The sequence below is a fragment of the Mesocricetus auratus genome, unplaced genomic scaffold (assembly GCF_017639785.1).
Source record: "Mesocricetus auratus isolate SY011 unplaced genomic scaffold, BCM_Maur_2.0 Super-Scaffold_100004, whole genome shotgun sequence".
Lineage (NCBI taxonomy): Eukaryota > Metazoa > Chordata > Mammalia > Rodentia > Cricetidae > Mesocricetus > Mesocricetus auratus.
The window spans coordinates 35,010,757-35,024,080 of NW_024429189.1; the positions used below are offsets into that span (position 1 = coordinate 35,010,757).

Here is a 13,324-nt window from a genome sequence, read left to right on the forward strand (position 1 = left end):
CTTTCTAGTTTATTGGCCTCTACCCACATTTACTGCCACCTAAGTCATGCATATTAGCAGTTAAAAGCTGGGATGTACATATGAAAGGGAAAATGCAGCATATATATATATGTATATTTCTGAGGCAGTTTTATTTCATTTAACATAATGTTTCCCAGTGCCTTCCATTTTTATGCAGATTTCATAATTTTACTTCTTGAGCTAGGCAAATCACTCAACATTAATGCATCGGACAAACAGATGTATGATGTTGCTATCAGCACAATGTGACCTTCTTGTTTACCGTAAACTTTTTATAAGTCAAGTATACTTTAAAATAATGATAAAGAGGCATAGTACATAAAATCCATAAATAGCGACAGAGTTGCTGTTATCATCATAAACTGTTACCATATAAACTTAACTGAAAGGCTGCCACACAATATAGGACTGGCAGCAGCAGAGGTCTGTTGACACCACCGTCACCATAAAAACTGAGTTTAGGAAAGTTACATGAATAAGGATTAGAGCTTCTCTGCATGGGGCCAGCATTGTATTGTCATCTGTCCTTGATCTAGGTACCACCGTGTAGTGCCTGACAATCCTGCCGAGTGTATATTTTGCTTCTCTAATTTTTACTGAGAACAAATATGAGAGTACACGAAGGCATCTGCTTTCCTCCCATTTGCATTTAATCTGGGGTCTTTGTCCATTCATTTAGCCTCATTTTTGCTGTTTCATAGCTGTAGCAGTTTCTTTTGTATGCATATATTTAGATTTTGCATAAAGGCATATTTTGAGTGAATGGTTTTGTGTGTGTGTGTGTGTGTGTGTGTGTGTGTGTGTGTGAACAGTTTGCCATTCAGAAAGGGTGCAACAACAGTGTTCATTTTCCATAAAATTGTGTGGATAGAATGGAAGTGGCTACCTCAGACTTTCCTATCCAGCATAAATGAGACATCTTAGAGAAGCCCTGTAAGAAAAACTGCTGATCCATTTATTGTGGGTGACAACTGATATAGTTATTCATTATCTGTGTTTCTTGACTATACTATACTATAGTCAAGAAACAAGGGAAGAAATCATGTATCTGCAATGTCTTCTAAAATGGCTTAGTATTTATGTTGAGAATCAGCTAGACTCTTGCTAAAATGATAGTCAACTCCTGCAAGTCCTACCATTATTCTGAGGACATCAGGCATCTATATGGCACACATCATGATGGTATGTTTTGGTTCACTTTGCAAAAACTTCCTCTGCTAAAATAGTAAATCCAGGTAAAATATTATTCTTACTGTTATAATCCCACAAAAGTAACTAATATTATTACTGTAATTCTTCTTTGAGTGCATGAAATGTGTGTGACTTGTGTCAGGGCATGCAATTGGAGGTCTGAGAACAACTTTGAGGAGTTGGTTCTCTTTTTCTACCTTTATGTGAAGTCCTGGGATTAAACTCTGGTCACCAGGCTGTACAACAAGCGTCTTTACTCACCAAACCATTTCCCGAGATCACTCAACTACTAACTGCTTCTATAAGATTGTTGTATATTTAGTACATTCTTGAATCACAAACAAAAGTAAAGAAAAAAAAACATTTTTTTCATGTTGAAACAAGGCTGTCTCTAATAGTCCTGGTTGTCCTGGAATTCATTATATAGACCAGGCTTGCCTTGAACTCACAGTGGCTTTCCTCTGTCTCCAGAGTGCTGAAATTAAAGGTGTACACCACTGCACACAACCTCAAAAGATGTTTTGACAGAATAAGATACTGATATGTTTCTGGATCAAGAGACTTAATCATTAGGAAATCCATTATATAATTTTAAGAACTATGAATTTGCATGAGTTCTGCTTTTATATGTATATGTGAGTATATATGCATTTCTCTCTATTATTTCTATAATGTGATCTTTATTATCTTGGAATTTCAGTTTGAAGTTAATGCTCTTTTGATCCTTGAAAGAATCTTAAAGTATCACAAATATGATGTCAGATATTCCAGTGCTGGGGAGAGAATCATATGGGTCAGCAATGACAGTCTTCTGGTTTGGGAAGGAAATTGCAATGTCATAGACAGGTGACACAGTCTAACAGGGAATACCAGAAGACTGGATCCAGGGCAGAGAAGACGCTAAACTTACCAGTCTTGCTGATACACTAAACACACAGAGAGACCAAGATAGATTTAATCAGATGAAATGGCATTTCTTGGTATTGTTGTGGCTATGCCAAAATATTCACTTAGTTGGAGGAGAATTATTCATCTGAGTATATTGCAATGTAACCTGCAGACCTTCCCAACCAGTGGAAGTCTTGATCCTCTTGCCCCTGTGTAGTTTTGAGTAATAGACTTTCCTTGGCTGGTATAATGAGATATGCAGACGCCATTCAAGCAGAGGCTTTCACTGAGCCATTGTGTGTCCCCACAGCCTTGTGTTCTTGTTCCTTTGCTCTGAGAATGGCATGTCTCAAAGGGGTGAATATGGTGATATGAAAGAAAATAGTCCCCAATGGGAGAGGCACTATTAGGAGATATGGCCTTGTTGGAGGAAGTATGTCACTGTTGAGCTGAGCTTTGAGGTCTTTTACTCAAGATTCACTCAGTGTGACTGTCAACTCCATGCCACCCCTGAGTCAAGATGTAGGACTCAGCTCCATTATCACATCTGCCTGCACACTGCCATGATGATAATGAACTGAATCCCTGAAACTGTAAAATGAGCCACTCTGATTAAATGTTTTCTTTATAAGAATTACTGTGGTCATGGTATGTCTTCACAGCAATATAAACTTAACTATGGAATAGGTACTAGTGAATGGGGTATTGCTGTGATAGGCCTGGACATGCTTTTGTTTGAAGTGATATAAGCTTTGTTATTTTGGGTTAGGAAAGCAGTAGAATGTTTTAAGCACTGCTTAATGGGCCATGCTAGTAGGAGCATGGAAGACAATATTGCTGATAATGATTTGAAATGTAGAGAGCTGGCTCGAGAGGTTTCAGAGAAGAATTTTAATATTTCACCTAGAAATCCTTCTTGTAATATTTTGGTGAAGGAATTAGCTGCCTTTTGCCCTTGTCTGAAGAATCTACCTGAGGTTAAAATGAAGAGTTTTGGATTAATTCTGTAGGGAGAAGAAATCTTAAAACAGCTTACTGTAGACTCTGTTGTGTGGCTATTAGTGGTAACTCTAATGAAGATTTATAATTAAAAAGAGCAAGCAGAGCAGAGAAATTACAAAAAGTACATTTTGAGGGGAAAAAGAGCACCAGGAAATGGCAGATGAGAAACTGTACCACCGAACCACCCATACATATCAGGAAATGGAGTGAAGCTAAATCCTCTGTTCAAGAAGATAAATAGATTAAGAAATGGAAGACAGGGAGTGGTGACTTTGGGCAAGATCCCACCCAGCAGCTTAGTTTCCAATTTGTGAAAAGGAACTTAAGAAAAGCTTAGATCCGGTTGTGGTAGAGCACACCTTTAATCCCAGTACTGGGAAGACAGAGGCTGGGTGATCTCTGGGTTTGAGGTCAATTTAGTCTACAGAGCAAGTTTCAGGACAGCCAAGCTTAGGCAATAAAAGACAGGAAGTTGGTGAAGATGTAATTGAATGAGGGGGCTATTGCCCAGCCCCAGCAAGCAGCAGAACTTGGCAGCTTTGGCCTCATGGTTCTGGCTTTAGAGTTAAGGATAGAAGAAATGGGTTATAGAATTTTTCCTGCATGCCTAAAGAAAGCCTCTGAAGCCAGGCATGTGCCAGGGATGTCCCTGAATGGAGGCCTAGTATAGAGGCCATTGTACGATGTGAAGTGAAGGCTTGATTGCCTTGGAGAACCTAAGAAGTTAGAGGTGCTAGAATGGGATACCTGCCAAGGAAAACTGATAACAGGGAGTGAAACCAGTCCAAGAGAAAGAGTGTGTTGCAGTCAGTAAAACTGAAGGGACATCAGACATGGAGATGAAAAGTTTGGAGTTTGCCCAACTGGTTTTCAATCTTGCTTTGGCTAATGTTTCCTCATTGTGCTCCTTTCCTTATGTTCTGCAATGGGACTGCATATCCTGTGGCATTATATGTTGAAAGTATGTGATTTGCTTTTCATTTTGATTTCACAGGTAATTACAGTTAAGAGATTGCATGAACCTCAGGACAAAGTGAACTTTGGACTTTTAAACATTGTTAAGACTGTGATAGATTATGGGGACTTTTGAAGCTAGACTATGTATTTTGCATTGTGATATGGGTACAAGCCTTTGGGAGCCAGGGAGTAGAATGTGGTAGTTTGAAAGAAAATGGTTCCCAAAGTGAGCGACACTATTAGGAAGTATGGCCTTATTGGAGGAAGTATGTCACTGTGGGGGTGGGCTTTGTGGTCTTTTTCTCAAGATTCACGCAGTGTGACAGTTAGTTGACTTTCTGCTGCCTTCTGCTCAAGATGTAGCACTCTTAGCTCCAGTACCACATCTGCCTACACACCTCCATGTTCCCCATCATGATGATATTGGACTGAACCTCTGAAGTTATAAGTGAGCCATTACAATAAAATGTTTTGTTTAAGAGTTGCTGTGGTTCAGACCTTAAAAAAACAATATTCAACTTCCTATGGAAAAACAAAAACCCAGAACACTATTATATATATATATATATATATATATATATATATATATGAATCATCTGGGGGCCTTACCACCTTACCACCTTACCATCCTGGACTTCAAGCTCTACTATAGAGCTATAGCAATGAAAACATCTTGGTATATCCTGGACTTCAAGCTCTACTATAGAGCTATAGTAATGAAACAGACAGGTGGACCAATGGAATTGAATCAAAGACCCCAATATCAACCCACACACCCGTGAACATCTAATTTTTCACAAAGATGCTAAAAATATAAAATGAAAATAAGAAAATATATTCAACAAATGGTGCTGATATAACTGGATGCCAACATGTAGAAGAATGCAAATAGATCCATATCTATCACCATGCACAAAACTCAAGTCCAAGCGAATCAAAGGCCTTAAAATAAATCCATCAACACTGAACCTCATAGGAGACAAAGTGGGAAATACATTTGAATGCATAGGCACAGGAGATCTCTTCCTAACTAGAACACCAGTAGCACAGACTCTGGGAGGAACAATTAATAAATGGGACCTCCTGAAACTGAAAAGTTTCTGTAAAGCAAAGAACACAATGAATAACACAAAACGGCTCCCTACAGAATGGGAAAAGATCTTCACCAACCCCACATCTGACAGAGGACTGATCTCCAAAATATACAAAGAACTCAAGAAACTAGAAAGCAAACTACTAAATAGTCCAATAAAAAATGGGGTAAAGATCTAAACAGAGAATTCTCAACAGAACAATCTCAAATGGCAGAAAGACACAAGGAAATGCCCAACATCCTTAGTCATCAGAGAAATGCAAATCAAAACCACTCTGAAATTCTATCTTACACCAATCAGAATGACTAAGGTTAAACACACCAATGAGAGCTAATTATGGGGAGGACGTGGAGAAAGGGGAACATTGCTGGTGGGAGTGCAAACTTGCACAGCCACTGTGGAAATCAGTTTGGCAACTTCTCAGAAAATTATGGATCAACCCACCTCAAGACCCTGCAATACCAATGTTGGGCATATACCTGAAGGAGGCACTTTCACACCACAAGGACATTTGCTCAAATATGTTCATAGCAACATTATTTGTAATAGCCATATCTTGGAAAAAACCTAAATGCCCCTCAGTTGAAGAATGAATGAAGAAAATGTGGTATATGTACACAATGGAGTACCACTCAGAGGTAAGAAACAATGCCATCCTAAAATTTGCAGGCAAAATGACAGAACTAGTAAAAACCATGCTAAGTGAGGTAACCCAAAACCAGAAAGACAAATACAGTATGTACTCACTCATGATTGGATACCAGAAATAAAGCAAAAGATATCCAGCCTACAATCCATAACACCAGAGAAGCTTTAACCCTCTTCCAGAAATGGAGGGAAGCAGATGCAGAAATCCACAACTAACTAATGGACCAAGCTCCCAGAGTACAATCAAAGTGAGGGAGGAGTAAGTGACTCCAGCTTCAGGTGAGATTGGGTGTCCGGCTGGGATCCCCTGCCGGACACCCATCCCCTGGATCTTCCGTGCCGCTCCTGGCATCCAGAAGACCTGCCCACACAGGAAAGACATCAGCTCTTCCCAGGCCCAAACCCCAGCAAGTCCAGCTTCAGGAAAGACATCAGCTCTTCCAAGCCCCAAACCCCAGCGAGTCCGGCTTCAGAAGACCCGCCCACACAGGAAAGACATCAGCTCTTCCAAGCCCCAAACCCCAGCTAGTCTAGCTTCAGGAAAGACATCACCTTTCCAAGCCCCAAACCCCAGCTAGTCCAGCTTCAGCTTCAGGAAGGAAGGAGACCAGTGGAGACGGAAAGACCCCACCAGCATCCACTGGAAGAAGAGATGGGAAGAAGACAGAATAAGAGCTCACTCAGCAATAGAAAGGCCAACATGGCCCCACCAGAATCTAGGGATCCAACACCAGCAAGACCTGAAAAGGACTACATAGACGAAGGAGAGGAGACAGACCTTAAAATTTATTTCATGAAGATGATGGAGACCCTCAAAGAAGAAACAAGGAAATCCCTTAAAGAAATTGAAGAAAAAACAAACAAAAAATCCATGAAATGGGGGAAAAATTCAAGAAATAAACAAATCTCAGGTGTTGAAGACTCATTAGAGGATATAGAGTCGGCAACCAAAGAAAATCTCAAAACCAACAAATCCTTAACACAAAATATCCAGGAAATATGGGACACCATGAAGAAACCAAACCTGAGAATAATAGGTATAGAAGAAGGCGAAGAAATACAACTCAAAGGTACAGAAAACATATTCAACAAAATCATGGAAGAAAACTTCCCTAACCTAAAGAAAGATATGTCTATGAAAATACAAGAATCTTACAGAACACCAAATAGGCTGGACCAGAAAAAGAAGTCATCTTGCCATATAATAATCAAAACATCAAACCTACAGACTAAAGAAAAAATATTAAGAGCAGCTAAAGAAAAAGGCCAAGTAACATACAAAGGCAGACCTATCCGAATTACACCTGACTTCTCAATCGAAATGATGAAAGCCAGAAGATCATGGGCAGATGTCCTACAAATGCTAAGGGAACAAGGATGCCAGCCCAGACTAATATATCCAGCAAAGCTCTCAATTACTGTAGATGGAGAAAACAAAATATTCCATGACAAAGCCAGATTTAAACAATACGTATCCATGAATCCAGCCCTACAGAAAGTGCTAGAAGGAAAACCTAGATCCAAGGAAGATAACTACATTCACAAAGACACAGGCAAGATATAATCTCACTCTACAAAACACCAAAAGAAAAAGGGAGGAGAAACTACACAAAATAACTTCACTAACAATAAATCAAGCACAAACAAGAATCATCAATCAATGGTCATTACTATCCCTCAATGTCAACGGCCTCAACTTGCCTATAAAAAGACACAGACTAGGAGAATGGATAGGAAGACAGAACCCTTCCTTCTGCTGCATACAAGAAACACATCTCAACATCAAAGACAGACGTTACCTTAGAGTAAAGGGTTGGGAAAAGATCTTCCAATCAAATGGTCCCAAGAAACAAGCGGGTGTAGCAATCCTAATATCTAACAAACTAGACTTCATATTAAAATCAATCAAAAGACATGAAGAAGGACACTTCATATTCATCAAAGGAAAAGTACATCAAGATGAAGTCTCAATTTTAAACATCTATGCCCCAAATACAAAGGCACCTACATTCGTGAAAGAAACACTACTAAAGCTCAAAATGCACATAAAATCTCACACACTAATAGTAGGAGACTTCAACACTCTGCTCTCACCACTAGACAGGACCTTCAGACAGAAACTTAACAAAGAAACAAAAGAACTAATAGAAGTTATGACCCAACTGGGTTTAACAGACATCTATAGAACATTCCACCCAAATACAAAGGGATATACCTTCTTCTCGGCACCACATGGAACCTTCTCTAAAATTGACCACATAATAGGAAACATTGCTAATCTTCACAGATACAAAAAAATTGGAATAACCCCCTATATCTTACCAGACCACCATGCATTAAAATTAGAATTCAACAATAACACAAATCGCAGAAACCCTACAAACTCATGGAGATTGAACAATGCACAATTGCACCATCCCTGGTTAAAGGAAGAAATAAAAAAAAGAAATTAAAGACTTCCTGGATTTCAATGAGAATGAAGACACAACATACACAAACTTATGGGACACTTTGAAAGCAGTGCTGAGAGGAAAGTTTATAGCACTAAGTGCCCAAATGAAAAAACTGGAGAACAGTCATACTAGAGAATTAATAGCACAGCTGAATGTTCTAGAACAAAAAGAAGCAAACTCACCCAGGAAGAGCAGACGCCAGGAAATAATCAAATTGAGGGAGGAAATCAATCAAGTAGAAACCAGGAAAACACTGAGAAGAATCAATGAAACAAAGAGTTGGTTCTTTGAGAAAATCAACAAAATAGACAAACCTCTGTCCAAACTAACCAAAAGACAGAGAGAGAGCATGCTGATTAACAAAATCAGGAATGAAAACGGGGACATAACAACGGACTCTGAGGAAATCCAGATAATCATCAGGGCATACTTTGAAAATCTGTACTCCACAAAATTTGAAAATATAAAGGAAATGGATAATTTCCTGGATATATATCACTTGCCAAAACTAAATCAAGAACAGATAAACAATCTAAACAGACCTATAACCCCTAATGAAATAGAAGCAGTCATCAAAATTCTCCCAAACAAAAAAAGCCCAGGCCCAGATGGCTTTAGTGCGGAATTCTACCAGAAATTCAAAGAAGAGCTAATTCCAATACTCCTCAAAGTATTCCACAAAATAGAAGCAGGAAGCTCACTGCCAAACTCTTTTTACGAGGCTACAATTACCTTGATACCCAAGCCACACAAAGACACAACTAAGAAAGAGAACTATAGACCAATTTCCCTCATGAACATCGATGCAAAAATACTCAATAAAATACTCGCAAACCGGATTCAAGAATACATCAGAAAAATCATCCACCATGATCAAGTAGGTTTCATCCCAGGGATGCAGGGATGGTTCAACATTAGAAAATCTATCAATGTAATCCACCATATAAACAAACTGCGAAAGAAAAACCACATGATCATCTCACTAGATGTTGAAAAAGCCTTTGACAAAATCCAGCACCCCTTCATGATAAAGGTCCTAGAGAGATCAGGGATAACAGGAACATACCTGAATATAATAAAAGCAATATACAGTAAACCAACAGCTAACATCAAACTAAATGGAGAGAAACTCAAAGCAATTCCTCTAAAATCAGGAACAAGACAAGGCTGTCCACTCTCTCCATATCTCTTCAATATTGTACTTGAAGTTCTAGCTACAGCAATAAGACAACAAAAGGAGATAAAGGGGATACAAATAGGGAAAGAAGAAGTCAAACTTTCACTATTTGCAGATGATATGATAGTTTACATACGTGGCCCAAAAAACTCCGCAAGGTTACTCCTAGAGCTGATAAACACCTTTAGCAATGTGGCAGGATACAAGGTAAACTCAAAAAAAATCAGTGGCCCTATTATATACAGATGATGAAGTGACTGAGAAAGAAATCAGAGAAACATCACCCTTTACAATAGCCAAAAACAACATCAAATATCTGGGGATAATGTTAACCAAGGAAGTGAAAGACCTGTATATCAAGAACTTTGTGTCTTTAAAGAAAGAAATCAAAGAGAATACCAGAAAATGGAAAGATCTCCCATGCTCTTGGATTGGTAGGATCAACATAATAAAAATGGCAATCTTGCCAAAAGGAGTCTACAGATTCAATGCAATCCCTATCAAAATTCCTTCACAATTCTTCAAGGACCTGGAAAAAACATTAATCAACTTTATATGGAAAAACAAAAGGCCCAGGATAGCCAAAACAACCCTATACAATAAAGGAACTTCAGGAGGCATCACCATACCTGACTTCAAGCTCTATTATAGAGCTATAGTCCTGAAAACAGCTTGGTATTGGCACAAAAATAGGCAGGTAGACCAATGGAACCGAATTGAAAACCCTAATTTTAACCCACATACCTATGAACACTTGATTTTTGACAAAGAAGCTAAAACTGTACAATGGAAAAAAAGAAAGCATCTTCAACAAATGGTGCTGGCATAACTGGGTACTGGAATGCAGAAGACTGCAGATAAATCCATGTTTATCGCCTTGTACAAAACTTAAGTCCAAATGGATCAAAGATCTCAACATAAATCCAGCCACACTGAAACTTTTAGAAGAGAAAGTGGGAGATACTCTTCAACGAGTTGGTACAGGAGACCACTTCCTAAACATAACACCAGTGGCGCAAACACTGAGATCGACAATTAACAAATGGGACCTCCTGAAACTAAAAAACTTCTGTAAGGCAAAGGACACAGTCAGCAAAACAAAAAGGCAGGCCACAGAATGGGAAAAGATATTCACTAACCCCACATCTGACAGAGGGCTAATCTCCAAAATTTACAAAGAACTCAAGAAACAAGTCTCCAAAACACCAAAGGATCCAATTAAAAGGTGGGTTACAGATCTAAATAGAGAATTCTCAACAGAGGAAGCTAAAATGGCCAAGAGACACTTAAGAAAATGCTCAACATCCTTAGCCATCAGGGAAATGCAAATCAAAACAACTCTGAGATACCATCTTACTCCTGTCAGAATGGCTAAAATCAAAAACACTGAAGACAATTTATGCTGAAGAGGATGTGGAGAGAGGGGGACTCTACTCCACTGCTGGTGGGAGTGCCAACTCTTACAGCCTCTTTGGAAATCAGTGTGGAGATTACTCAGGAAAATGGGAATTAATCTACCGCAGGCCCCGGAATTGCACTCTTGGGCATATATCCAAATGAGGCAAATTCATACAACAAGGGCATCTGCTCCACTATGTTCATAGCAGCATTATTTGTAATAGCCAGAACCTGGAAGCAACCTAGATGCCCCTCAACTGAAGAGTGGGTGGAGAAAATGTGGTACATTTACACAATGGAGTATTACTCAGCAGAAAAAACAATGGAATCTTGAAATTCTCAGGTAAATGGATGGCACTGGAGGAAGCCATCCTGAGTGAGGTAACCCAGTCGCAAAAAGACAAACATGGTATGTACTCACTCATACATGGTTTCTAGTCATGGATCAGAATAGTGCCAGTCTGCACTTCCACTGATAGAGAGTCTGGGAAACAGGAAAGAACCTAAAAGATATGCATATATGCATAGTACCCAAGAGAAGAGGATTGAGACAAGATCCTCTGAATGGATGGGGAACACGGTGAGGGGTGAGGGGGAGTGGGAGCTGGGAAGAAGAGAGGGGGAGAAGAGAAAGAGAGAGTAGGTCATGGGCGAACAGGAAGTTGAGTGGGTGGGGGTAGAATAGGGGGATGAGGGAATCATAGGTTAGAAGACAGATCAGGCGCCAGAGTTACCTCTAGTGATCTAAAGGGATAACACCAATTGGCAAGCTAAGCAATAGTGGAGAGACCACCTCGAATGCCCATTCCTGATAATGAACTTGATGTCTATAACCATCTGGGAGCTTTCATCCAGTGACTGATGGAAGCAGAGGCAAACACACAGTTAAACACTGAACTGAACCCAAGGAACCCTGTGGCAGAGAGAGAGGAGTGATGAGCAAATTGGCAAAGAATGGGCTGGCAAAACCAGCAGAGACAGCTGATCTGAACAGGGGAGAGCTCTTGGACTCCAGACTGACAGCGGGGAGGCTAACATGGGAGTGATTTGGACCCCCCCCCAAATGTGAGTGTCAGTGAGAAGGCCTGGGCAACCTATGGGGACTTGAGCAGTGGATCAGTGTCTATCCCTGGAATACAAACAGTCATCGTGTGCCCATAGCACAAAGAGGGATGCTCTCTCAGCCTGGACTCTTAGGGGAATGCCTGGACCCTACCCAGAGTGAAATGACAGACTCTAGATATCCCCTATGTGGAAGGAATTGGCAATAGGGTGGGAGGCTGGGGGGGGAAGGGGAGTGCGGGAGGAGGGGAGGGAGAGGGAACTGGGATTGACATGTAAAACAAGCTATTTAAAATTAAAATAAAAATGATATAAAAAAGTGAGGGAGGAGTGAAAATATGAACAAAGGAGTCAAGGCCATGATGGGTAAACCCACAGAAACATCTGACCCAAGCTAGTGAGATATCGCTGAGTCAGGTCTAACAACTGGGGAATCTGTATAAGACCAAACTAGACTCCCTTAATATAGGTAATAATGGTGTGACTATGAAAATATATGAGGCCACTGCCAGTTCATCCAAGGCATAACACTAATGTACAAACAGACTTAGTAGAGCCCATTCTGTATGGAGAGATACCATGCCCAGCCTAGACACAGGGGTATGGGGGTGGAGAGGTGTCTTTGTCCTTCCTTTATGAGATGATGGGACAGACTTAGTAGACTTCCTAAAGGAGGCCTTACCCTCTCTGTGTAGCAGAATGGAGCAGGGAGGAGTGGAGGGAGTGGGAGAAAAGGAGGGAGGGGGAACTGGGATTGGAATGTAAAAAATAAAATAAATAAAGTTAGTGGGAAAAAAAAGAGTTGCTATGGTTATGGTGGTTCTTCACACCAATAGAAGCCCTAACAAAGACTAGGTATTTCTTCCTTAACATGGATCCTGAAAGAAGAAGACGCATTGACTGGAGGTCAGGAGGTATCACATAGGCTTTAGCAAGTCTGAAAGTACTGCTTATCAATGACATTTGACACAGCGTTCTTACTAATGTGCAGGTGTATACCACTGACCAAAAACTAGACTGCTAAAAGGATTTAATCAGTCTGGAATATTTGTGTCTCAGGCACAAATGTTGTCTGTGATTGAGATCACCTGCATTATAAAAAGCTCCATCTATAGTCCTGCGTGAAGAATACCATCATTGGGCAATTACGGAAATCAGTACAAAGACATTCCATAAACTGGAATTCAGGATCTTCTGAAAAATCATACCACTATTCAGGAAAATTATTTCAAAGAATTCTAATTAGCTTATATCAGGAATCCAAAAGAACAGGCTGAGGAGATAGTTCAATTACTAAAGTGCTTGCCGCACAAAAGTGAGGACACGAGTTCAGATCTCTAGTACCCATGAAAAACCTGGGCTCAGTAGTCTGTTCCTGTAATCCCAGTGCTAGAGAGGCAGAGACAGGAGCATCATGGGGCTCCCTGGCCAGC

At 40.1% G+C, this 13,324-nt stretch overlaps 1 protein-coding gene across 4 annotated transcripts in view; it reads right to left on the reverse strand.

Annotated features, from left to right (window-relative positions):
* The window catches only part of LOC101843542 (sodium channel protein type 1 subunit alpha), a 160,379-nt gene that overhangs the window by 86,764 nt on the left and 60,291 nt on the right, over positions 1-13,324 (reverse strand). Inside the window, exon 1 of one of the 4 annotated variants that reach the window (XM_040745489.1) lies at positions 8,437-8,457. The exons of the other annotated variants lie outside the window; for them this stretch is intronic. The gene's annotated coding sequence lies outside the window, so the exon portion shown is untranslated. Of the gene's footprint in view, positions 1-8,436; positions 8,458-13,324 lie in introns of those variants that run through there. 4 annotated transcript variants of the gene reach the window in all.